Below are 23,338 nucleotides of genomic sequence, written 5' to 3'. Positions count from 1 at the left end.
AGTATGATGGTTCTCTTTGCCCCCCATTTCTTGTTTCCTGGGAGGGTTGAGTGTCTGCATGGTTCACTACTTGCAGTAAGAGCTAGCCCCTCGCTCTCTCTTTCCACAAGCAATCCTGTATCTTGAGCCTAGGCCCTGTTCCTCCCCCACTTGCTCTTGCTCTGGCCTTGTCAGAACCACACTGGCCTTTCCCCACCCATGCATCGCACACACGCTCTGCATCCCAACCGCACCACCTTCAAACCCTGCAACTGGGGATGCGCGAATGCTCTCACTAGTGAAAAGCTTTTCGCGCGGCCGTAATCTTCCCCTCTGTTACTGCGTGGAACATCCCCTCCCTCCTTCCAGCTGGATCTCGCCTGGCACTATTTGGCTAGCAGCGGAGGGGGCGGGAGTTGAGAAACATTGATTGTGCTTTTGCATTCAAAAAAAGATTCCAGGTGAAACAAACAAAGAAAAGAATTACCCAGCCCAAGTGCATCCTGATTGGTTCGAAAATACTCACACCCACCCCGGTGCAAAGATGAGCACCTGTCCCTTTGGGGTCCACACTTCAGGAGAGAATGAGCAAGGAGTTAAGCAGCATTGCAAAGCCAGCTATTTATGGATGTTGCAAACCCCCTGCTCCTCTCCAATATCCTATTCAATCCTTTATCTGCAGTTATTTTATGCTGCGTCTCTCTTGGGGAAAGCACCCAGGCCTGGCCAGCAGCGTTGGGAAAATTCCACCCCATGCGCAAGTTGGCACCGATACTCACTTCCTATGTCCAAGATCAGGGTGCTGTGAGCTCACAGATCTACTGGATCAGCTGGGTTTGCTCTTAGGAAGGGCAGCAGATGTGGCCTCAGAGGACGGGGAAGCATATTTAGTGAGGAGAACCCCTCCAAGGGTTACTTTCTTGGAGAGAGATGGATGGCAAGAATGAATTGACTGGCCAGCATCCTGTTTTCTCTGGCACCCTGACCCTTCAGAGATAGTGGGCATTGCCACAAATGCATGTCTCTTGTTACTCATCCGACAAGTTATCCCAGCTGCTGACTTGCTCATGGGTAACCGGAAAACTCCCCTTGTGCATTGCTAAAACCCCCATAAAGATGGTGTTCTGGCACTATAAGAACTTCAGTTAATCCACTAATAGTCTTAGAGTAAGTCGGCCAAACAAGAAAAGAGCTGGGAATAATCTCAGATGCCTCAACCTGCCTGGCTGTAAATGAAACCAGCTTCCTCCTCCATACAGTACAGCCTCTATCCCCACCCTTCCTGAAAGCTTTGCACTCAAGTCACCCACTTCTGGTACTTTTCCTGTCCCTCTTGGGGCAGAACTAGATGGTTTTTGGAGACCAGAAGAGAAGTGCAACCCCCTTTTGCCTCCCCACTGCAAAGGAAAACAGAAGTTAAAAGAGCCAGCAGCACAACTCCACGCCCTTCCCACCTGGAAGCCAACTGGCTGGCAGCCAGGCTGGGAGGACTAGTAACAGAAGTTTTTTTCAGACCTCAGCTGCAAGCTGCATTGGTTGGTTTGGATGATTTAATGAGAAAAGGTCTCAGCATTGCCCGGCGTGATTAGGCAGATAAAGCAAAGCAGAAACAGCATGAAGAGACACGGGAAACCTCCCCAGCTCACTCAGCCCCTGTATCTCAAACTGCAACCCCCTCTGCTTGCAGCAGGAACAGTACGGAGCATTTACAGAGGGAGAAGGTACTGTTTGTTTCTAGGAGTCAGTGTGGTCTAGTGGTTTAAACAGGAGCCAGAGATTGGGGTTCAATTCCTAACTCTGGTACACACTAAGTCACAGTCTCTCTGTGCCTCAGTTTGCCCATCTCTAAAGTGGGGATAATAATACTTTATTTACTTCAAAGGGGTGTTAACTAAATGGTTGCAAAGCACTTTGGGTGAAAGATGCTGGGGGGGGGGCAAACCTTCACTGGATTCATTGTGGTTGCTATGACCATCCCTCTGTCCTATTAAAGGGGGTGCAGATCATTAGGTTGGAAGCAAGGTATTTCTATGCAGAGGCCAGCTAGGACATGGGCTGTACCCCAGAGCCTAGCTCGTCTCTATAGGGCATGCAGTGACTGGATATGATATGTAACCCTTCTGCCCATCTAAGTTGGCAGCAACAAGGGCCGGGTTCTGTATCTAGGGGTTCCGTTTCAATAACGCAATGCAAAACCGGCTCGAGCCCCCACCCAGTGACCTGGGACAATTACATACCACCCCCTGGGCGCCTCTAAGAGGCAATACTTCCCCTCTCGCAAGCACAGAGTCTGAGTGTAACAGAAAATGTTTAATAACATGAGGTAAACAACATCAGCGTTAAATTGGAAAAACACCACAAACAGGCTTCATGAGCAAAAAAAACTCACCCCAGCAAATTGGGCTGTGTCCTTTCCCTTGGGTTCTTGAAACCAGCAACCCAAGGATCACCAGAGTCCCAAAAGTCCAACAACCCCCCAAAGTCTCTTGGGTCCAGCAACCCAAGGATCACCAAAGTCCCCAAAGTCCAACAACCCCCCAAAGTCTCTGTCCCTGGTCAGTGCAGCCCCAGAGTTCAAGCGGGGGGGGGGGAGGCACACAGGGTGTTAAGGGGCACCTTATGTGATCCAAGGCCGACCGGCTGCCTCTCCATGGGGTTCCGCCGCAGCCTTCTCCACGAGCCGCTCCACTCCACCAGCTGTCCCATGAGCCGCTCCCGCCGTCCACGAGCTGCTCTGGCAGCTGCTCCGCTCACCGACCTGTGAGCCACTCAGCTCTGCTCCACGTCAGCCATTCCTTGGGCCGCTCCCACAAGGCTCCGCTCTGCTCCTCCAGCCGCTCCGCCCTGCTCACCAACCTGTGAGTCGCTCAGCTCCACTCCAACCGTCCCTGTGCGGCTCCACTCTGCTAGCTGCTCCACCAGCTGCTTAGCAATATAGCTTCAGGCTCCCCCACTAGTTAACACAGCCTCAGTAATCTCAGCTCTTTTGTGATTTCAGCTCAAAGTAGGGGAGCCCCAGTGCTAGTGCACCATTGGCCCAAAGTGAATTCAGCTCAGCAGTCTGTAATTAGACTTCTAATGGAATCAAAGTTAGCTCTGACATTCAACAGTGGAGAGAGGAGGTAGTGCAATTGGTGTTTCAACCCCTCGGGGAGGGGGCCATACCATCAGGTACAAATACCTGTCCCCATCCTCTCTCTATTCACTGGGTTTTGTAACCCATGCCCCTTGTCAAGCAAGTGCTACTTAGGTAATGGTGATGGACTCACTCAGTCCTTATGTCATACAACAGGTTCACTGCCCTTGATTCACAGAATCAGGGTAACAAAACTTTATTCTTCCTGCCCCAATAACAAAGAAACTGGGGATCCCACACCAGCCAAAGTAACCACTTTGAGTTGCTCTTGTTTCATGCCAGGCGAGTGGGTGTGCCTATGCAAACAAGATCAGCCCCTGGAGTTCTTTTCCACACTCGCCATAATTCACCACCGGATGTCAGGGTAGAGCTCATCCTGACTCTGCTTACAGATACAATGCCAGAGATGCTATCAGAGTTCCCCTATAGAATATCCAGGCTCACTTCCCTGGAGAAGCCATTCACAGCAGCGGGCGAGGTTGATCTCAGACATGCTGGTCTGTTGCTTATGGGGTCTGGAGGGCGGTGGCTTTCTGAAAGAATCCAGGCCTGTCACAGAATATGTAGGGCTGCCATCTTACCTGGCTGCGTGTCCATCCATGTTTTTCGCTGCTCTGGCTTAGTGACCATCTGTTACCAGCGTAGGAGTGTTTGATGCTGTTGGCTGGCTGAGGGCCAAGCTCTCACACTGGTACAGGGCAGCGAGAGGGCACACGGTGCCTCTTTACTCCTTTTTGCCCAGCTCAGGCTGTGCTGTGAGCAGGGAAGCAAATTCCACAGATTCACTTGGTTCCCTCTCCCAAGCTTTGCACAGGTGAGCAGAAGGGGGCAGGGCTGTCTCCAACCCCTCAGCACACAGGTAGGCAAGGTGATGCTCTGCTAGGTGTGGGCCCAATGCTGGGCAGGACGGAGGCCAGGAAGCAGATTGTAACTCTCCAAATCATGCTTTGCTTCCCCATCTGCCCCTGGGCCTGGGCTGGTGGCTAAGTGGTGGCTGAGCCCTGAGTGAACATGTTCCCCGTGTGAGAGCGTTCAAAGATCACTGCATCAGCGTATGATTCATTGGTTGTTAGGGCCCCTCGCCGGGTTTAGATGGTGCAGTTCTGATTGTTAGTTCCAAGGACATGGGTAAACACTCCTCTGCCTGTCTGAGGGAATGTATTGCCCAAATCATCCTCTGTGCTCTCAGGCAGCTTCTACATGCACTACACAAAATCCAGCAGGCCAGAGAGACTGTCACAGAACGCCTGCATGGCCGACCCTCACTGCAGCCATCGCACAATGCCAGATGCCCTCTACCTGCTGCTCTCTATAGCAGCCAGCAGGAAGGCACATGATGTCCCTTCCCACCCAAGCCAGGGGTTGGTCCAAGCCTTGGCTTTGAGCTCTTCTGTGTAATTTCTTTATAGCTCCGTTCCCCTTAGGGTGACCAGATGTCCCGATTTTTATAGGGACAGTCCCAATATTTGGGTTTTTTTCCTATATAGGCTCCTATTATCCCCCACCCCCTGTCCCGATTTTTTCACACTTGCTATCTGGTCACCCTAGTTCCCCTCCTCCCCTGCAGCCCTGTCCCCCTTTCTCCCAACTCTTGAGCTCTTGGCCTTGTCTCCCAGCCTACCGCTTTGCCTACCCCCCGATTGAGGGCTGTAGCTGCTGGAGCCAGGCTGTTTAGACTACGTTTCTCTACCAGCGGTCGGGGAATGCATGGGGGTTTTGACGGATCATGCAATTTCCTAGGAAATTTCTCTGTGTTTAAAGTGCTCTTTCAGGCGGAGACATCACTTTTAAAAAATGACTGGATGCTGCAGCTGTCATATTTTTTCATCTTAATAGTCATAACAAGGTGGGGGGGCTCCTCCCTTTCTCCGCTCTCGTGAAGGCAGCTGTGCTCTGTTTTAACTCTGAACATCCCTGGGAAAAACACAGCCACCGCCCACCCCCTCCCGTATGTTTTTAAATAGTAGAACTACCCTGGGGACAGAGCCGGGGAGGCAGCTGAACAGGCTGTAGACAGGAAGGATAACTGAGTCCTCTGAACGGTTTGGAACCCGCGCACCATCCCAGGATTTGGGTTAAGGATGGACCCCCAAATGGCCAGTATCTTCATGTGAGGCCTGATTCTGAGTGGTGCTCAACACCTGCCGATCTCAGTGAAAAGTCAGTGTGACGTCTGGGTGCTCAGAGTGCCACAGGATCAGACCCTTCCGTGGCTAGAACATCAAGTGCTCAGCACCTGTCACTGGGGCCAGATTTTCCAAACTGCTCAGCTTCCATTTAGGACTCTAAATAAGGGCCAGATTTTGCTCAGCTCCCAACACGCAACCAATCTGCTGAGCTTTTTGGTAAATCTGGCTTATAGCTCCGACTCGAGCCCACTTTTATTTCAATCACTAGATTTTTAACATTCCTCTCCATTTAGCAACACATGTAGCTGTCGGAGTTCCTGCCTGCCCTTCTAGTCACATGGGGAAACTCTGCCTTCTCCCAGTGTGGGGGCCAGGGCGGGCTGCAGTGCCTTGAGCAGCTAGACTACAAGTAGAATCTGAAGGCGTGGCAAAGACACTTGCCGGTGTTTTAGGCCTTGTCTTGGGGATTTGCCCTAGACCAGCCATCGATCAGCCAACCACTGGTGTAGCTGCAGTAGTGCGCACCCCTAAAGTAAACAGGGAAGCAGCCATTTGCGCCAGGCAGGTTCCCCTGGTTTCAGATAACTCCATTAGTGCAAGTAGCAGCTTTACGCTGTCTACATTAGGGGACTTGCCCCAGTTCAGCTAGATCAAGGTCTGGAATCAGGACAACTCCATCACAGAAATGATGCCTTAGAAATTCCTTCTCTTCCAAATCCTTTTGCTATAAGTCAGTATCAGAAGTCAGCCTCAAAATTCTGGGACCAACAGCTCCTGTTCCGAATTTTCCATCCGGCCGGATTGTCGTTCTCTGCTCAGCAAAGGCAGAGGGAGCTGCAGGTCAGGATGGAGGTGCATTTGGGTCTGGCACTCAATGAGCAGGGACGGCTCTGGGCAGGAGTCAGGTACACTGGCAGAGGTATTGGGCCAAAACGAGATTGGCGTAGCCAGAAATGCTGCAGGTCAGGATCAAGGTGTGTTGTCTGAGTTAGCTAGGTAGGTTTGCCCAGGCTCTGTTCAGGCTATTTCTAGCACTTAGAAATGCTCTCAGTCTCTCATTTATATGAACCCTAAATTTTTGCAACACAAAATGCTTTATAATTACTCACTCAAAGCCCCACAGAATTTTTACATGTGGATGTATTGTCCTTCCACTTAATTGTTCACCCACTGATCATCTCTGTTTCCATTCAGGAAGATTCTACCCTCTCTCCCACACCTTGTCTCTCGATGAGTTCACTGTACTCTCGCCTGATTAGCGGATTTGAAATATAGTCTTCAGCTTCAAGACCCAAAATAGTCGTGGGGTTTCTTTGCTCTGCTGGCAGCTTTTTAGTATGTAAATCCCCTCTGAATCAAATCCAGTGCAGCATCAGAGAGTCTTGGAAGGAACTACTTTTCCTGGGGGGTGTAAGCATTTTAGGGGCAATCCTCGCCCGCCTTGGTACCTGGCCTAAGCATCTGCATTGTCTTCCTCATCACAGAAATCCTCTACCCTGGCCTTTCTTCTTCCTCTCCTGTGACCTCCTCTCTGCATTTCCTTACTCATAAACAAGGAGCCTAGTTTTCCATGATAAAAAAACAAAAATCTCCAATAAAAAAACATACGAATCTGTGTTTTTTCCGTGATTAAAATGAAACTCTGAACTGTAGATTCCCTAGCCACGATATACACAGGTATCAGTTGAAGACAGTGTTTTACTGATGTACAGTAGAACTCTGTTTATCTGAACTTCCATATTAACTGTATTAACCGAACCAGGGCTGACAGCCCTGGGTGACAGGGCTTGGGCTGACAGCCCTGGGCAGCTCCAGCTGAGAGCCCCGGTGCCAAGACTTTGGCTCTCAGCCCTGGTTCGGTTAATACGGAGAGCTAGATAATGGAGTCTTGGCTAAATAGGATTCTCTGTAAAAACAAAAAGCCCCCCATAAATTCCACTTTTTTTTTTTTTTTTTTGCGGTAAACAGATTTCTAGGTTCCCTGCTCATAAAGCAGGTCACCTTTCTCACATTGTCCTCTTCCTCACTGGCCACCTACGCACCTGACTCTCCTCCTTCATAACTTCCTCAGTACTTGCACTTCCTTCTTCATAGGGAGCGGTGAGTGGTCTCCTTCCTCACACCTTCCTCTTTCTTTTCCTCTTCGGTTTTCTCCGTTCCCTAATTTTCCTCACAATGAGATCTCCTTCCTTTTCCTCTCTAACTGCTTCACCCAAGTTTGGTTCCTCATATGGAGTTTCCTTCCATGTATCTGGCTCTGCCTTCTCTCTCCTTTCTTCAGTACCCAACTCACCTTCCTCACACCACCCTCTTCCTCTCAGTACCTGACACTCCTTCCTCACACTACCCTCTTCCTCTCTCTCCTTCCTTCAGAACCTGACTGCCTCGAAGGTTTTGTGGAAGTAGCGACTCCCATCTGTGGGGCAGCAGCTTATGGATGATGAAACAGCGCTGGGCTATGCCATTCCTGCCCTAGTGGTGGTGAGGGGAGAAGATGCTGTGAGCATCCGAGATTCAGCGTTTCATACCAGTGAGGGTATTTACCCATCACGGGGTGGGGTGGGGGAGGGAGCTGTTGCCTGGAGCACACTGAGTGTGGGGCGGGGGGAAGGCTGGTGCTGGGTAAGCAGAGATGCTTGGCACTAAATTCTCCACAGGACATTGGTGGGGTAACTCAGAGGAAAGTGGTGCTGTGCTGCCACTTGGGGACGTAGGAGAGCAGTGTGTGGGGCGCATCTCTCCGGAGCAGGGAATGCTGGGGGCTAGCTGAAGAGGTGGCTGACATTGGGTGGGCACTAGTTGTTTGGAAAGGAATGAGATCAGTGTGTGACTGCAGAAGAAAGTAGCAGGCTTGCAAGCTGCCACCACTGTTAGCACTGGGATCATGTCACCCGTGACCCAGGATGAGGCAGGCAGGTGGCGGCAGGACGTGAAGTGTCACGCATTAGGGCTTGGTTCGCTAGGAGGATGCAGGGAGGAAATATTGCCTGTGATAATGTAAGAAGATCTGCAGCAGGCACTGGGCCAGACTCCATGCTTAGCTGCATTGTGTGACTCCACCGCCATCCCGGGGCGACCCCACGTCTCTCTGAGTGTCACTGAGCTCTGTGGGGCCCCCGCACTGGGGCAAATGGCACCGTGAGGGAAGCTGGTTGTGGGGAGCCCTGCGGAGGAAGCGCTCAGCTCCTCAGTAGGGGGTGGGTAATGCCTCGCCTTGCTTGCCAGTGCCCCCTTCTGGCTGATTAAGGAGCCGCATTGACATGCCTGGAATTGAGTCTCAGCCAGCTCAGCTGGAAGAGCAGCAGCTCCCACACTGGGTGTAAAGCAGAGAGAATTTGGGGGAATCTTCTGAAACCACGAGCACTGGGGTGGGAATGGGGAATCTATGCCTCTCCCTCAAACCCGCCCCCCATACACACCAACCGCCGCACCCCAGGCCACACTGTGTAGAACCCCCCCAGCTCCCACTGTGTCTGTGGGGAGGGGGAAGCCACAAGCATCTGAGCTGAAATCCCCATTCCCTCCCTTGCCCGCTCTGCGCTGCTCCCACACCCCCTCCCCTTGCTGACGATGTCTAATAACTAGGCCAGCCGGCCTTTGGGGACCTGGTTTCCCAGAAAGCACTGAGCACGCTGGCTAAAGTCCTCACAGCAGAGGAGGGTGCCCATGGGAGGTGGGCCAGGCGAGCGAGGGATGGCTACTTTGCTGGCCCAAGCATCCTGGGAAGAGTTCCACCTTGGGTATCAGACCTGTGTTTCCTTCCAGAAGGTGGGGAGGAGAAAGGCTGCCCCTGGATCTGGCAGAGACAAAGGATGGAAGATAGGACACTGACCCAGCCTGTGCCACTTACTTCATCCCCTCATGCCTGTGATGGGCAGGTGTTTGAAACTGCCTCTCCTAGAGCAGCGAATTGTACACCCAGCTCCACTGATGCTCGGTGAAACATGGCCTTTCTCCGCTGAGGGGAGTCTGAGCAGGCAGGGCTGAGGCATGAGTTACAGCAGCGTAGCAGCAAGAGCTGCCTTCCTGTGCTCCGATTAACACTGGCGAGGCTGATCACACCTGCCTTGCTGTGATGGACCCGTCTTCCTCGCAGATCCCCATGGGGCTCAGCACCTTGCTCCCCCAGCGCTGACCCCTGTGTGCTGGCAGATGCTTTGGCAGTGTGGGACAGGGGAGCCCACCTTCCTGGGGGAAATCACCAGCGAGAGCCGAGCTTCCATCTCCCGCCTCATTTCCCTTCCCTCTCCCTCTTCTCCTGTATTTCTCCCCCTCTCCTGCTGGCTATGATCAAGTGCCCCTGTAACTGGGACACTCCACATGCAAGCAGCGGGAGAAACCAGTAGATCCCAGTTGGCTGCTTCCCCCTGCTTCCAGGCTCCCTGCTTGACGATTGTGTTCACATGGCTCCTTCTCTCAAGAGTAGCTGATGCTGCAGCCCTCTAGAAAGAGGAGCTAAGACTCCCTGATACAATCCAGAGCAAGGCACCTGGCCATTTCCTTCAAGAAACTGCTCTTGTCAAGGTAACAGTAGAGAGGGGAATGGAATGTGATAATCCTGTCAAGGAAGGGGAGGGAACTAAGCTAACACAAGGCTCACGTAGGGCCAGGCCTAGGGCTTAGGGGGCCCTGTAGGATCTAACGCATAGAGCCTGGTTGTGAGGATCCACAGCCTCCTAAATCCAGAAGTCAGGAGGGGATGCTGAAGTGTAACTTTCCAGCCGGTGAGGGAAATATCTTTCCAGGCTGCTGTGACATCACAAGAGGAACAAGCTGTACGAACTGGGAATCAATCCCACGTGGTTTCCACCTCAGTGCCGTGATGTGCCAGCGCAGTGAGCGCGGTGTTCTGATGCAATGGCATTGTCCCACCAGACCCCATCCTTTGCTCCCAGGGATGGAAGGGATTCCTGGGGAGGGGTGTGGTCCGGAGGATATTTTTATTTATTTTATTTCTTTAGATTTAAGTCAGAGTTAACAAACAGATGCCTGCACAAGAGCTCTACACGTCCTGACACTTAGTCTTATGCCAACATGATACACCCAGCAGCGTTAATAAACAAACACTCGATGGGAACAAATTAACTCCATGCTGCCAATGGATCAGCTGCAGCAAAGCACCCTTCCCACCTGCCTCATCTCCAGCCACCTACCCTCAAGCTTACCAGGAACCCTGTCAAATACGCTAGAGTCACAAGGCAGAGGTTCTAGTCCCAGTTCTTCCGCTCCCTCAATACATGGCCTGGGGCTAATCACCTGGGCCTGACTTTTCCCAAGAGGCCATTCATTTTGGTTGCTGACACAGCCCTACTTGGGAAATGAAGGCTTTACCCTCTCCAGTTGGAAAAGGCAGGCCTGACCCACGCCAATTTGTGCCTCGGTTTCCCCAGCTATAAAACGTGGAGAAGGAATACTCAATGCTTTGCGACCCATGGCAGGGAGGCACCAGAGGTGGAGTGCTAAGTAGGGTTGCTGCTGCTGGTACTATCACTTGGAACAGCGAGGGAGGGAATTGCCCAAAATGCTGCAGTGCAGTGAGAAGGATCAGCTTGGCCACATGGGTCTGCATGGAGGAAACAAGAAAAGGGAGGGTGTCCATCCTGTGGTGCTAATTGGATGATACTTTCTCAGTTGATCCTAACCTGTAAAGATTGAGTCAAAATCACTGCCTGGAGGAGCCAGGTTGTTCATTACACCAACTTTGTGCTGCCTCATTGAGCCTGTGTAATTGAAGGAGTTAATTGATTATCAATAGCTTCAATTTCCTCTTCCCTCACCTGCAAGGCCCAGCTGGGCCCTCCTAGGGGATAGTCAGTGATCAAGTGACTCAGGCTCACCTGTTAGATGACAGGTACTCGAGGGACACTAGATACAGGGCAGCCCTGTTAATACTTTGGATTCAGAAAAAAACAGTGGTGTTTCTGTGAGTGCCAATACAGTAGTGCCCTGGCATTGCCAGCTGGCCTCCAGCAGCATGAGCTTCCCCACAGCAGTGCCCGGTCAGCTCTAGCTTTGGGGCTTTTAAGCATCAGAGGCAGTTCTTGTTCTCCTGCAGTTAGCTGGTCATGTCCTGAGCTGTTTTGTTTTACTAAAGCACTAGGGATCTTTGGTTGTCTCTGGTTTCCTCATCTGTTGCTTTTGTGTGTGTGCTTTTTATTGCTGTTTTTCTTTTGTATTTTTGCTAATATTCTTGACTGATTCTTTAATGGGTTGTGAAATTCGAGGCTCAGAACAAGATGCTTCATTAGTCTCAATGTAATCAAGGATTTCTGTATATCCCCCTGCCTGTGGGTGCCTGTCCTTGGGCACATGCGCCTGTGAATGAGAGGAGGGAGGCGGGATGCACACCTGGGGACAGATAGGGTGTATGTGAGTGCATTCGTGTGTCAGTGCAGGCTGCAGGGTGCATGCTCATATGTTGATTTCTCCCTCTGGAAGCATGGGTATAGGAAGGGCTGCAAAAAGTGAGGGTCACCAAGCAAGCCCAAGGGGCCAAATCAGAGTGGTGTTGCAACTCCGTGTGCTAGGTGCAATGCCACTCCCTCACATTTAGCCCAGGTGCCTCTCCATCGTGACGGAGGGGCTGCCAGGCCAAATTTGCATGAGCAGCGTTGTGACTTGGTGCACAGGGTCACACCACCACTCAAATTTGGCCCAGCCTTCCCCCCGTCTTGCCAGCAGGGAAGGGGCTCTGCCATTACGCCACCCAGCTCTGGTCAGGGGCCAAGGTGGGGGCTGGGCCTTCTGAGCCCCCCTTCCTGTGTTCCATCCCTGCTGAGTTCAAGTTCTCAAAAACGGGGGGCTATGGCCCCCCCAACCCCTGCCTCACGTGCCTACGTGTGGAAGGCCAAGCCTACATGTGTGAGTGCACAGAGGAATGCTCTTGGTCTCTCACGCAAACATCCACACACTGACTCACATTCACACCTCTTCTGTAGCTCACACCTCTTCTGTTGTTAGACCCTGTGTTGTGATGCCCTGTCTCCCTTTAATAATGCATCACAGACACCAAACTCTTCTGGGACTGGAAATACCCTGGGAAATCTCTCCTAGAGAGTTTGGGGGTTGCAAGCAATCCAGGAGTCCATAATCTACTCCTAAGGCCCCTCAACAAGATATGTGTCCCCATGGTGCAAGGTCAGTAGATGTGGTTCTTAGCATCAGCCTTTCCCCCAGGGTGAGTATTGAGGGTGCTGTGCTGTTGAAGGTGCCATCCCTCAAATGAAGTCCTGACCACTTGTGCTCACTAAAGATCTGATGGCAGATTTGTAAGAGTAGGGTCATTAAACCTGGCTGTATTCCACCTCTGGTAGGAGGTACTTGGCAGCCATGTAAACCAGCTAGAGACAGAGAACTATATTCTGCCTCCTGCTGCCTTCCCCAGGCAGTTTCAACTAGTTATTGAATTCCTCACTTCCTATTGTCCCATAGGGTGGTGTCATGTTGTGCTCTGCTCAGCCCCAGAGGTGGCTGCATTTCAGTGGTGAGGGAGGCGATTCTGCTGCTGTGTTTGGCTTTCTAGTATTCTGCAAGGTTTATTTGTGATGTATTAGGAGGATCGTATTCTGACTGGTGGGAGCATTGCAAACACTCACATTAATTGTGATGACGTTTGTAACGTTTCTGACCTGTTTCGGAATCCTTCTGGTGAAAATCCCTGGGTTAAATCCTATCCTGCCTTCGGCCCATGTGCATCCCCATTGAATTTCAGCCTGCACTGAGATTCCATGAGATTTGACCCACTATGTGTAAGTCTCTATTAGTATCCGGAACAAGTTTCTAGGCTCCTTCATTAATGCTGAGAAGAATCCTGCTTGGAAATTATGGAACTCAGATGGGGTTTTGTTGCATCAACTCATAACCAAGCAATGTGAGAATCTCCAATGGTTTGAAAGTTCAGGACACCTTGGTTTGTGCTGCATATCTGGACTTTATCCAAACTACCTGCACTTCTTGGGTTTGGCAAATATGGCTTGAGAAGGGGCTTTCTTCCCAAAGTGTGGGGTTTTTGGAGGTGCTGTGATCAATGCAATATGCCCTTTGTTCTTTCATTGAGTTTCTGTCTGAGCATGTTTGATCCAGCCCCTAGCCAGGAAGTTCCGAGTAAAGCTGGGCAAAAAACAGCTTTCCCAGCCCACTAATATTTTCAGGAGTTTGACATTTTTCCCATCTTGCATTGGGAGGAAAAGCCAAAACTCGAAAGTATTCGCAAACAACTAAATGAAATCATTTGGATCAATCAAATTGTTTCAAAACGTTCAAAACCTCTGTCTCTTTTTGTAACTTTTTTCAGTCTAATCCGCTTACATTTCTAAACGAAAAGTTGTTTGAACCCGAAAAGCTGGACGTTTTCATTTCAGGAATGGCGAAACAAAATATTTTGACTTTGAAACTCTTTTTTTACACAACGCTTTTTGGGGTCAGGAAATTCATCAAACCCAACCCTGTTTTGTGAACACTTTCAGTTTTGACAAATTGGCATTTTTCAATAAAGTTCTTGACCAGTTCTTGCCCAGAGTTACCTTGAAGAGGAAAAATAATAGAGTGAGGGGAAAAGATTAGTGGAGCTTTTTTTGAATCTCATAAAAGCTTTTGGCTGGTACTTTCTATATCCAAATCAGTTCACCATTCACTCTTGTCCCCTAGCCATGTGCTTTCTAATGCCACTTCCCTTGGGTTCTACTTTGTCCAGCTAGCCATGTGTTTTGGAACCCCCAGGTTTGGCTTGTCACTGAGTCAGTGTGACACTCCCCATTGTCACAGTATTGGAGTGAACACGTTTTCACACCCACAGCAGTGTGGGGACCAGTTCCACCCACCGAAGCCTTGCTGTGCTGGTAACTGTACAAGCAAGTCACTTAGCACCCACACCGTTCCATGCACTATATATTCAACTCTGAATACACCAATAGAGCCTCAGAAATAAGAGCTCAGCAAGGAATATTTACTTTGCTGTTGAATTATTTAAGCAAACAGAAGAGGACAAATGACTCAAAGAGATTCTGGCCTGACCGGGGCCTTTTACTGAGGTTTAGCCAGGTGGGCCAAAATGCCAATGATTCAGTTTGTCCTCTCGTTTTCTTAAATAACTCAACAGAAATGTAAACAGCACCCGGTGATGGCTTTATTCTGCAGCAACAGCAGCTGAGTGCTCTGTGGTACCAGAGCATTTCAAAATCGCTAGTGTACCCCTCCTTCCAGCACAGCTGTGAAGTCAGGAAGTATCATATCCATGGAGAACGGAGGTACAGAGGAACGTACGTGACTTGGTCAAGGTCACACAAGAAGTCTATGGCAGCAGACGTTGACCTTAGTATGGACTGATGCCTTAACCCAGCATTACCCTCGCTCAGCTAGCTCCTGCATGCAGACTCTGTAGACAGCTCCAGAGGGCTCTCAGGAACCCTCTGTTCAAGTGGGACCTTCTCTTAGGGGTTCGTGGTACAGCCCACCACCATAGACTTTCTGGGTATATCTGCACTGCCATTAAAAACCTGCACCTGGCCCAGGCCAGCTGACTCGGGCTCACAGGGCTCAGACTAAGGGGCTCTTTAACTGCAGAGTATTTTCAGGCTTGGGCTGGGACCCAGGCTCTGGGACCCTACGAAGTGGGAGGGTCCCAAAGCTTGGTTGCAGCCCATGCCCGAATGTCTCCGCTGTAGTTAAACAGCCCCTTGGCCCGAGCCAGCTGGCCTGGGCCAGACACACTCTCTGGGACTTATTTTTTGGCAACCCCTTTGCCTTCCTCACCCTGGGACTCCCTCATGCCGTGAATGCTGGCAGTAACAGCCAGAGGGGAGAAAAACAAGGCCGGGGGAGGAAGCCGTTGGTCTCTACCTTCGTTAGTTTTAGCTAACGAGCTCTTTATAGGAGCGACATGACACCTGGTTTCCTCTTTATAAATTCAGTAATTTATGAAAGGTATTAAAGACAAAACAGCCTCCTGGATAAAGCTCGTGATGCGTGCGCTCTGGGTATTAGCCAAACGGGACAATGAGTTACACTTGAATAACACGCAAAGATATTTACTCTCTCCCTCTATAAATTATTAAGGGGCTTTTTGCACATAATTACACCAGCTTTTATGTTTCTCACTCCCTGCTTTTAATCCTTTTTGGAAAGGCGCCAGTCACTTATGACAGGGGCTGAGCAAACAGCAAGTGTTACAGCTGGGTTTTAGGGTCATTAAAGAAGGCAATAGTTACAGGGGAGGGTGCCGGCCGCTGCTGAACCTGCCTCGCCTACGCAGGGCACAGTGTGCAGGACAATGGAGCAGGTCAGCAACCACTTATGCCGTGGGCTGCTCCTGAAGGGGGAAAAGGGTGTGTTTGAGATGCCCCTGCTGCCTTTGGAGAATGTCAGCAGCAAACGTTCTCTTGAGACTATAGAGCAAAAAAAAGAAACCAAAAACCAAAAAAGCCAGTCTTTGTGCCAAAGAGGGAAACCTGGAACAGCCGGGGTTGTGGTTTCATAGCAGCCAGCGGAGCCGGGTGAGGTCCCTGGGTGTGTAATAACAGAGAATGCTGCACCTCTAGACCAAGGTGCGATAGGCAGAGCTCGGTTTTGAGTCCCAGACCTGGAAGAACAAAGGGCAATGCTGTGGGCATGCCCAAGTAGTGCAATGGATTTTAAGGCCAGATGGGACCATTCTGATCAGCTAGTCTGACCTCCTGGATAGCACATGGCACTGAATTCCCCCGTATTCCCAGCTCTGGGCAATAGAGCATTGGCACATTGGGATTGCAGGGGCTGCCTGGGGTTAGGATTGAGGTGCATTGCAGAGCTGGGGTGTTGGCGCATTGGGATAGCAGGGGCTGCCTGGGGTTAGGATTGAGGTGCACTGCAGAGCTGGGGTACTGGCCCATTGGGATAGCAGGGGCTGCCTGGGGTTAGGATTGAGGTGCACTGCAGAGCTGGGGTGTTGGCCCATTGGGATAGCAGGGGCTGCCTGGGGTTAGGATTGAGGTGCACTGCAGAGCTGGGGTGTTGGCCCATTGGGATAGCAGGGGCTGCCTGGGGTTAGGATTGAGGTGCACTGCAGAGCTGGGGTATTGGCCCATTGGGATAGCAGGGGCTGCCTGGGGTTAGGATTGAGGTGCACTGCAGAGCTGGGGTATTGGCCCATTGGGATAGCAGGGGCTGCCTGGGGTTAGGATTGAGGTGCACTGCAGAGCTGGGGTATTGGCCCATTGGGATAGTAGGAGCTGCCTGGGGTTAGGATTGAGGTGCACTGCAGAGCTGGGGTATTGGCCCATTGGGATAGCAGGGGCTGCCTGGGGTTAGGATTGAGGTGCACTGCAGAGCTGGGGTATTGGCCCATTGGGATAGCAGGGGCTGCCTGGGGTTAGGATTGAGGTGCACTGCAGAGCTGGGGTATTGGCCCATTGGGATAGCAGGGGCTGCCTGGGGTTAGGATTGAGGTGCACTGCAGAGCTGGGGTATTGGCCCATTGGGATAGCAGGGGCTGCCTGGGGTTAGGATTGAGGTGCACTGCAGAGCTGGGGTATTGGCCCATTGGGATAGCAGGGGCTGCCTGGGGTTAGGATTGAGGTGCACTGCAGAGCTGGGGTGTTGGCCCATTGGAATAGCAGGGGCTGCCTGGGGTTAGGATTGAGGTGCACTGCAGAGCTGGGGTATTGGCCCATTGGGATAGCAGGGGCTGCCTGGGGTTAGGATTGAGGTGCACTGCAGAGCTGGGGTATTGGCCCATTGGGATAGCAGGGGCTGCCTGGGGTTAGGATTGAGGTGCACTGCAGAGCTGGGGTATTGGCCCATTGGGATAGCAGGGGCTGCCTGGGGTTAGGATTGAGGTTCCTAGGCAGAGGCTGAGTGCTGGCAGAGTGAACTAATCTAGTCCAACCATAGCAATAAACTAGGGTGACCAGATAGCAAGTGTGAAAAATCGGGACGGGGGTGGGGTGTAATAGGAGCCCCTATAAAAAAGAAGCCCCAAATATCAGGACTGTCCCTATAAAATCGGGACATCTGGTCACCCTACAATAAACCTTTCCCCCAGTGGGGTTTCTCCCAGAGCATTATTCAGGTTTAGGCTTCCCCAGCTGTAACAGAAAAAGGCAATAACATGTTTTTACATAAACAGAAATCACAAGACAAAGGTCCAGCAGCCCCCCAAACCCCAAAGCAGGGCTCTGGCTACCCAGAGACTCCCCCCTTTCTGGCTCCCAGGAGGTGAGGTTTCTCCTAGAACTCCCAGTGAATTGCTGCTAGGGCCTTCAGCTACCAATCCTGCCCGACCCCTGCAGGGAAGTTAAGCGAGGTGCTAACTCCCTGTGCTGCTATTCAGGCATGGGTGCTTAGCAGCATACTCCAGAGCCAGCATGGGAAGGAGCTGGCTCGACAGGAAGGGGCTGCTGCTCTTCATATTGCCCCTGTAGATTTCACTGAGGTGGCTGCGAGAAAGAAAGTACAAAGCAGACTCCGTTTTTGAAATTGCTCTCCCATTGTGCATGTGAATCAATGATGTGCAGATGTAATTGGGCATGCAAATGTCACTAAGCAGCTGTTTACATGTGCAGTGTATATTAAGTGAGCATGTATGTGTGAGAAGTAACAATAACTATGGTTATTACTAAGATTTATTGTAAAGATCTGAAAGCGCCCTGCAACGACTCATAGGTGTAGCCTCACAATACACCCTGGAAGATAGAGACATGGGAATATCCCCATTCTACAGATAGGAAACTGAGGCATGGAAAGGATCTGTGCCTTAGCAAGTCAGCGGCACAGCCAGATCTGACCCCAAATTTTCTGGTGCCAAATCCTATCTTTTAGCCATAACAGCAACCCAACCTTCCCATCCGCCCACCTCTCTTCAGTGCCTTTGATGAGTCCACTGGGAGGAGAGCCAGCTGCTCAGCTGGATTCACAGGTTCACACCTGCTCAGAGCAAGATCTGATATTAACAAGCAGCTGACACCCTTAGTCCTGGACTCTGAGCAGCACAAAGCCCCACCTTGGCTCTGCTCCCAAGATGGCAGCCACAGGAACTTCCCAGCAAATTCTCTGAGCATCCCCTGTCAGAGGGGCTCCAGGCCAGCCTCAGTGTGTTTGGCAGGATCTCCTGGCTCCCCCGGGGCACAGCAAAATCCTACATCCTGGGCCGTGTGGGAGTCCGTGAGGGTTCAGGCCACAGCTGTTGTCCTTTTGCCCCAGCAAAGCGTGTGGATTTTGGCAGGAAGCGGGGTGGGGAAAGTGGCCAGGTGCTGTCTCTGGTCACAACAGCAAAGGTCTAGGGAGTGTCCTGTACCAAGTCAGACACAGCTCGAGGGCCACTGCTCCTCTGGTATCAGAGGAGTAGCCGTGTTAGTCTGGATCTGTGTTAACACGGCTTGTCACTTTTTACTGCTCCTCTGGTTTCTTCACTCATGGGCAAATCCAGCCCCGTCCGGCGCAGGCCACAGCTCCCCCAGAAGCGTAAAACAGGTTGGATCAAGGAGGGGGTCCCAGAAGGTTTGCACCTCTCTCTGGGATGGAGCCAGCTCCAGGGGATTTGCCTGTGTGGTGGCAGATAGTGTGGAGAAGTGGGATCTGAAGCTAAGCCATGTCCAGACCTCCCACTGCTAGGGAGAAGGATTTTTCTACATGCCAGCTCAGCTGCTGTGGCTGGGCGATGGGGGTGGTGCTGGCCCTTGGAGAGAGAGCTAATTTCTAGACAAGTCCTACAACAGGAGCCTGCCTCCCAGTCCTTCCCCTCATCACGGTCACATTTTCACTTCTGCCTCTTCTCATCCTTCTGGCCTTGTTTTGCTCCCATCCATTCTCCTCCTCTGAGCAGAGACCTTTCCATGCTTCACTCGCCCACGGCCAGCTCTTGCTCCATCAGCTGGGCTTTGTGCCCACATCTCTGCCCAGCTGTGACCGGTGGAATCCATACCTCTTTTAAACAGACAGGTGAGGAAGCTCTTTAATTCCAGCGTTAACTCTCCAGCCCCCGTCAACTCTTTGCTCTTTCCCTCAGCCACTGGGCACTTGTTAGCTGGCCCAGTGAGACATTTCTTTTACCAGCTTCTAATCCTTCCCCGTCCAGCACGGTCCTTTCATTTTGGGCATTAGCATTGGATATGATTTTGATGTTCTCAACACATTTGTTCTAATCCCCAGCCCTCTTCTCTTTGTGCTCAGAACTTTAATCATTGCTCCTTTGTCCCATTGCACGGTGCCTGTTCTTACGCTGTGCAGTTAAAAAGCTGTCACTCTTATAACTTCCTTGTACCAGAAATTATCTTTCATCTACTGCATGTGGGCTACAATAGACACTGAGATCTTACTGAGATGTTATTAATACCTTCTGTATGTGTGTCAGTGAGCTTAAGAATTTAATGGAGCTTTTCTCCCCAGACCTTCATGCAGCATGTTGTTGGCCAGTTGGACAGAACATACAGTCAGTCGATCTATCGAGCAGCAGAGAGAGGTTTGTATTAGCATATGCCGTTTCCTTCCGCTGCTGATTCTTTCATAATTAAGGCCTTGGTCCCAGACACTTGGGCATCTGCTGAATTCCCGTTTGAAGTATGTCAGATTTTGTGCACCTGACATTGGGCATTCAGGCCAGCTGTTGGGTAATCTGGACGCACTGAGTCCCGGTCACACTCCAGCCCCTAACACACATCCCAAAAGATGCTCTGATTGACACCCTTGTGTCATGTTGGAGAAGAGTGGGAAGGAGAAGAGAGAGCATTGCAGTGGGTGTTCCTCTTTTGTTTTCACCTCTTGTCTAATTTCCTATTAGAGTCATATCACCACTGACATAACAAAATACAATAATCTGAGCAATGAAAGCAAATATCCCTCCCAGGGGTGATATCCTAGAGCCAAAGGATCTTCCTACATTATCCCATGATCTTCCAGATTACCCAGATCACCAGGGCAGAGATCCATTAAAGGGGGCATGGGAACCGACTTTTATTAGCTTTATTCTAATATTTGATAATGACCCTTGATTTAAATAAGAGGAGAAGCCATACAATGCAGTAGTTGAATTCACTCCAGCTGGCGATGGGAAGCCATTGGACTGACTCACTGGGCTCCTATGGGGCTTTGGTATTTGTCCAGATGGACATGGGGAGGTGATAACAATCAGATTATCTTGCACTGCAATTTTCATCCCACTCCGCCTGCTTCCGAGATGCCACCCCCCTCAGAGATGAAAAACAACAGCTGCTTACCAACGCATTTCTTCGCTGCCTACCAGCTTTGGGCAGGAGTGAAGGAGAATACTGCCTGTTACTGATACTGTACTGAATTCAGGTGGGCAGAATTACCAGGGTTGAGATACAACGGCATTTGGTCTTTGACTAGGTCTCCGTGAGGTGGTATCTTCATTGGACCAACTGACTATGATGAGCCCTAGAACACCTTTTGTAATGTGGCAGGAGCGCCTGGTTCCTATGATGGAAAGAGGCACTAACAATAATACATGAAGTGAGGGGAGGATGTGGCCACATCTAAACAGGCTTCTGAACTGGGGTGAGATGGAAAACGCCATACTAGAATCTGTGAGCAATGTGGAAGTCACATCATCAACAACTCCTGACCGAAGGGTAGCGAGGAAAAAGTGCCGGTAAATATCTCTGCCTGTGCAGCCTCTGTCTGTTAGGGTTGCACTATCATTCAGAGTGTGAGGGGTGGATACCTTCATTAGAGATCTCAATCTGGCTTAATGCCTGCCACGATTTTGGATTCTCTCCTCTATTATTTTGGACACCCAGATTTACAGGGTGTCCTTTCCTTTTCCTACCCTCCCAGCCACCTCCTTTGAGAACATCAGTGAGCAGGAGACAGGGCCGGCTCCAGGTTTTTTGCCACCCCAAGCAAAAAAAAAAAAGGGGGCCGGAGTGCTGCCCTTTGAAAAGTGCCTAGAGCCAGCCCTGGCAGGAGACTATATGGTGGAGAGGGAGGGATACCCTACTGGCAGGGGCGGCTCCAGGCACCAGCGCAGCAAGTGTATGCCTGGGGCGGCAAGCCGCGGGGGGCGGCCTGCCAGTCACCGTGAGGGCGGCAGTCAGGCTGCGTTCGGCGGCATGCCTGCAGGAGGTTCACCAGTCCCACGGTTTCAGCGGCAGGTACGCCAAAGGCGCGGGACCGGCGGACTTCCCACAGGCATGCCACCAAAGACTGCCTGACTGCCTTGCTTGGGGCAGCAAAATACATAGAGCCGCCCCTGCCTACTGGAGTTGGCTTTGCGCCTTTTAGACAACAAAGTCTGCACCTTGGCAGGGGGTTAGACTAGATGACCCTGGTGGTCCCTTCTGACCCTATGGTTCTAGGATTCTAGGAGACAGCTTTCACTGTAGCAAAGCCAAAAAAATGTCGGATCGTTTTGTTTTCATATAAAGGATTCAGAATCAAACACATGGTGGTTATGTGATTGCATGTCGGGTGACATGGCCGAAAAATGCACAAGCAGAGAATCCTTATTCTGAAACACTCATCCTTGCAAAGTCCACTGGAAAACAGCTCTTTGTAGACCAGGTGCTATTGATGTGTGAGTACACGAGGTAACCTTTGCTGTCCCTGCCACCTCCATATCCCGTATCCCAACACCTGGCCTACCTGCTAGACTGGGCAGAGCAGCCAGGCAGGCAGGCAGCCATTGGTGGACAGCTTGCTCTTCTAGTTAATGCCATACAGGAGTCAGGACTCAGTGGCCTGCTGGCTCAGACTTGTAATCTCAGCCCATGGGTAATGCAATGCCGCCTCCATCGCTGAGTCCCAGCCAGCAGAGCTGGCCCTCAGGCCCCCACCCCCAGTGACAAAGGAGAAGGAGGCAGGCTGCAGAGGCAATGTTCTCCTCAGATTCCCAAGTTCTGAGGGTGGGAGCTGGCATGGCTGCAAGGCACAGTGCATGCTATCTGAGTCTGGTATTGTAGATGTTTCCTCAGCCCAGCTTGTTGCAAGAAATGTGTGAAAATTTAAAAGAAGAGGGATTATAATAATAATGGGAGTAATTAAAATCCATCCAGCTCCTGCCAACTCAGCCCTTTCCAAACCACCATGGGATTCCTGTGCGTGTGTGTGAGAGAGAGAGGCTCATTGGGAAACAGCCAGGAGGGCTTCTGAGATGTGTCCGTCCAAGACCAGGACAGCCCCTGCTCAAAGGGGGATGGCACATGAATGTGGAGGTCTCAGCAGCTCCCACCGTCCTTCAGAGCTTGGATTTCATCTGGGTGAGGAAATTCCTTTCTCCCGCTTCCTACCAACAAAAGGATACTGCCTGTGCCAGGCACAGCCCAGTCTCACTTGAATTCCTGTAACCCTCAGTGACAAAGAGGTAGAGCCCCTGTCTTGGGGAGGAGCCCCTCAACTCCAAGGTCAGCTTCCAAAGAGGAGGCAAACAATGAGAGGTTAAAAACGTGGGTTCCTACTTTAAAACCTGCCCAGGGTTAAGCTTTGTGGCCTTCTCTGCACCATGGGGCTAGACCAAGCTCGGGACATGATGCCAGAGCTTGGAAGTGCAGCTATAATGGCCAGCTGTTACTTCAGTGATTTCTAGCCGCAGAGAGGGGGGTGAGCCAGATGGGCTCGGCTGGAGAAACACCAACAACCTCTCTACCCTCCCCCAACCTCAGAAACTGCACTTCCCAACGTGTCCCAGGCTCATAGAAGGGATGGCCCTTTAATCTGATAATCCTGGAGGAGGTGCACAGCGGGCAGGTAAGAATTGCAGATGCTAGTTCCTCTTTTCCAGAACAAATGCTAGTATGTCAAGAGGAAAGGGTGAGCAAATCCCCTTTCTGTACAGAGGAGAAGCTAATACCTACCTCACAGGGGTGTTTTGGGGTCAACTATGACTTGGAAAGACCCTTTGGAGTTCATTGCATGGATGGTGCTATGTGATATAAGGCAAATGCAGACCTCCATTTAATGTCTCCACCGAAGCAGTGCAGCCTCACCGTCCCAGGCTCACAGGATTATCTTTAGGCCAGATCTGAATCCAGGCTTGTCTTGGAGGTGAGAGTGCTACCAGATTAGCCTTGCTTATGCTAAATTTATCACTTCCCAGTGATGCATGCACAATATTGGCCAACCACAGTGGAGGAGTTGGGTATGCCCTGGATAAGGTGTAATGGATGTA

The 23,338-nt window shown here is 51.0% G+C and overlaps 1 protein-coding gene across 9 annotated transcripts in view; it reads left to right on the top strand.

The window, feature by feature from the left end:
- Nucleotides 1-23,338, top strand: part of LINGO1 (leucine rich repeat and Ig domain containing 1) — a 464,359-nt gene that overhangs the window by 378,758 nt on the left and 62,263 nt on the right. The window contains exon 6 of one of the 9 annotated variants that reach the window (XR_010591090.1): nucleotides 19,603-19,669. The exons of 7 other annotated variants lie outside the window; for them this stretch is intronic. The gene's annotated coding sequence lies outside the window, so the exon portion shown is untranslated. Of the gene's footprint in view, nucleotides 1-19,602; nucleotides 19,670-23,338 lie in introns of those variants that run through there. One more of the 9 variants, XR_010591088.1, reaches the window with a different exon arrangement.

This window comes from Chrysemys picta, chromosome 10 (assembly GCF_011386835.1).
Source record: "Chrysemys picta bellii isolate R12L10 chromosome 10, ASM1138683v2, whole genome shotgun sequence".
Lineage (NCBI taxonomy): Eukaryota > Metazoa > Chordata > Testudines > Emydidae > Chrysemys > Chrysemys picta.
The sequence above is the reverse complement of the archived record's forward strand: the minus strand, read 5'-3'. Positions and strand labels throughout refer to the sequence as shown.